Source organism: Aotus nancymaae, unplaced genomic scaffold (assembly GCF_030222135.1).
Source record: "Aotus nancymaae isolate 86718 unplaced genomic scaffold, 86718_ANA_hifiasm-v0.15.2.pri h1tg000008l, whole genome shotgun sequence".
Lineage (NCBI taxonomy): Eukaryota > Metazoa > Chordata > Mammalia > Primates > Aotidae > Aotus > Aotus nancymaae.
Window position 1 is genome coordinate 14491244 of NW_026988419.1, and position 3198 is coordinate 14494441.

The following is a 3198-nucleotide window of genomic DNA, read 5'->3' on the forward strand; positions in this document are numbered from 1 at the left end:
AGTGCCCCCCACTTCCCAGCCAGGACAAGGCTTGGAGCTCCAGACACCAGCTCAGGATGGGGCTGAATCTATATTCCAACTTCTCCCAATTTCTCTTCTCCTCTGGGGCTCCACCCCAGCCGAAGCTCCGTCTAAGTGAGGAGGCCCTATTTGGTGAGCCCACATTCTAGCTTTTTGGTGTTGGAGGGCTTCCAGCCTGGACTAGGATCCCTGCCCCCACCCCTAGGTCCCAGGCTGCTTCTCCTGGCCTTCCAGCTGCTGGTCCTGTGCAGTTCCCTTCTTGGACACCTCTCCCAGGCTCAGGCCCAATTTAGCTCCTTTAATCTTCCCGGTAATCCAATCCGGCCATTTCCTGAGCACACACGGCACTTCCCAAATGGCCCTTCTCTGGAGAGTGGCCGGGGCAGGGTTGCCTCAGCTCTTCCCCAGACTGAAGCACGCCCCTCCTCATGCCCCAACATTCTACTGCTCTCTTTCCCCCCACCCCTAGGAGGCCCCAGGGCGCTCTGGCTCTGCAGGCCTCTGTTCTGCTGTCCTGGCCTCTAAGTAGCCCAGGCATGAGGCCGGAGCCCTGATCTCTGAGCCTGGCCCGACTTCTCAGCTGGTGCTTTCCTGCTTCTGGGACTTTGCTCCTGCTTTTCCTCTGCCTGGAACACCCTCGCCTTCACAGGACATTTCTTTTCTTTTCTTTTCTTTTTTTTTGAGATGGTGTCTCGCTCTATTGCCCAGGCTGGAGTGCAGGGACACAATCTCAGCTCTCTGCAACCTCTGCCTCCCAGGTTCAAGCAATTCTCCTGCCTCAGGCTCCCTAGGAGTAGGGATTACAGGCTCCTGCCACCATGCCCGGCTAGTTTTTATATTTTTGTAGAGATGGGATTTCACCATGCTGGCCAGGCTGGTCTCGAACTCCTGACCTCAGATGATCTGCCTGCCTCGGCCTCCCAAAGTGCTGGGATTACAGGCGTGAGCCACTGTGCCCGGCCTGCTCACGCTTTTCCTCGGCCTGGAACATCCTCACCTCCACAGGGCAGTTTTTCTAGTATGGCTCTTACCTACGGTTGGTGCCCAGGGGCTTGAGTTCAAGTTCTTACTCCCAAATTTTATTTAGCTAAGCAATCTGCGGTAAGTACTTTGACTTCTTTAAGCCTTGATTTTTTAAAAAATATCCTTAGTAACTCACAACAATTGTAGTGAATATTAAACGAGTTCATATATATATGCACATATATATAAGGTGTTTCACGCCATATTGGATATTCAATGCACAAGCGCTATCATTATCGTGATGATTTTGAAACGTTTGTTGAATCACAGCGCTCCAAAGATCTGGTATTTCATGGTTCAAGTGCCCTCCAGTGGCCATAAGAGGAAGCTGCAGGCTTCCAATGAACTTTGAGGGAGCCCTTCTTTAGCCAGTCCGGGAAGTAATTCAGGCACTCCCACCCGCAGTCAGGCTTATCCAGTCTTTCTGGTAGTCTTCACATTATATTTCCTTTTACAAAGACCTTTAAGGGCTTCTAAAAAGCACTTAGTAGGATAAGATACTAAGAGGCAGAGCTTTAGCCCAGGAAGGCTGCAGCCTGGCCATACACTGTCCTCAAAGCCTGCGGGTCCAGGGCCCCAGGCAGGATGGTGAAACGCCATGCCTGGGCATCAGTTCTTTTCAGACCCAGACACTCTGGGATCTGTGTTGTGAGAGATCTTCTCGCTTACCCACATCCAAAAATCTAGCAGAAAACAGCATTAGCCCATTCCAAGACTCTGCATCCGTGTTTCGATATATTTATCATTTGTTTACCCATGCACTCCTTTCTTCCTTTGTTCATTCATCCATCAATATTTATTGAGTACCGAGCTTGGCAGCCTCACGTCCTAGGTGCTGGGGGTTAAAAAGATCAATTTAACACAGACACAAACACAGCCACCAAGAGTTGTTCATGATGTCCCAGACACCACACGCAGAGTTAATCCTTGTATTCGTGTGTTTACAGCTTCTCTGTGTGACTGAGGGGGAGGGTACGGGCAGAGAAATGAACATCAGATCCAGCCTGCCTGATTTCCCCCGATGAAACATGTTCATAATGGGAGCTTTGTGTGGCTAGGTCAGGGGGCTAACTTCCTCCTCCTGGGCCACACTGCTGCTCCGAGAAATCCTCCCCGATCTCAGACTGACCAAACTCCCAGCTGCATCTATATCAGAATCCCTGATCTCTCCCTCCTCACCATTGCCCTTTACCCAGGGCCCAGAGCTGGGAGTCAGGGAGCAGAGATGTGTTTTTAACCTACCTTGCAATGGATGTCCTGGCCAAGGATGTCACTTACCATGACTTAGCGTCCACATGCAGCTTAACGGCCATCTCTGGCTCACTCTCCCTTGCCAAGGGGTGAAATGAAGGAGCCTCATTCCAGACCATTGTCAGGCAGGTGCCGGGCCGGGGGTGTGGCTGCAAGTGGCCAGGGTCTATCTTTCTGGAAGATGGCCGGAGAGAGAGGAAGATCTGGTAATTGTCTTCCTCTGAGACCCTGGTGGCCTCCCCGAACTGCCACCTCCCTCCTTCCCTTCATGATCCAACTTTTCAAATGTCCTCCCCTCACCCATCTTCAGTTTCCCCTTGCAGGCTCCTCATTGTCCCATTTCCTCAGCATTCTTGCAGCTGCAGTCACACAGGCTGTTGGTCCCCTGCTGGGTCCTCTACTCCTAGACCAGTGCTGTCTAATAGAAATACAATGGAAGCCACATATGTCATTTTGAATGTTCTAAAAATGTAATAAAAACAGGCCAGGTGCGGTGGCTCACGCCTGTAATCCCAGCACTTTGGGAGGCTGAGGCAGGTGGATCACTTGAGGTCAGGAGTTCGAGACCAGCCTGGCCAACATGGCAAAACCCCATCTCTACTAAAAATGCAAAAATTAGCCAGGCATGGTGGTGGGCACCTATAATCCCAGCTACTCGGGAGGCTGAGGCAGGAGAATCGCTTGAACCTAGGACCAGGAGGTTGTAGTGAGCCAAGATCGTGCCACTGCACTCAGACTGGGTGACAGAGACTCTGTATCAAAAAAAAAAAAGGTAATAAAAACAGGCAAAATTAATGTTACCAATATAGCATATTTAACACAATGTATCCAAAATGCTATCATTTTAACTTGTAAGCAATATTTTTAAATGGAGATATTTCATACATTTTGTATATAATCCAA

At 50.1% G+C, this 3198-nt stretch overlaps 1 long non-coding RNA gene across 1 annotated transcript; it reads right to left on the reverse strand.

Annotated features, from left to right (window-relative positions):
* Positions 1–1185: 1185 nt before the first annotated feature.
* LOC110567320 (uncharacterized) lies at positions 1186–2804 on the reverse strand. The gene is made up of 3 exons (XR_010341354.1): positions 2596–2804; positions 2323–2469; positions 1186–1879 (listed from the first exon to the last, which is right to left on the reverse strand). It is a non-coding gene; the product is annotated as an uncharacterized LOC110567320 (long non-coding RNA).
* Between the last annotated feature and the right edge of the window lie 394 nt (positions 2805–3198).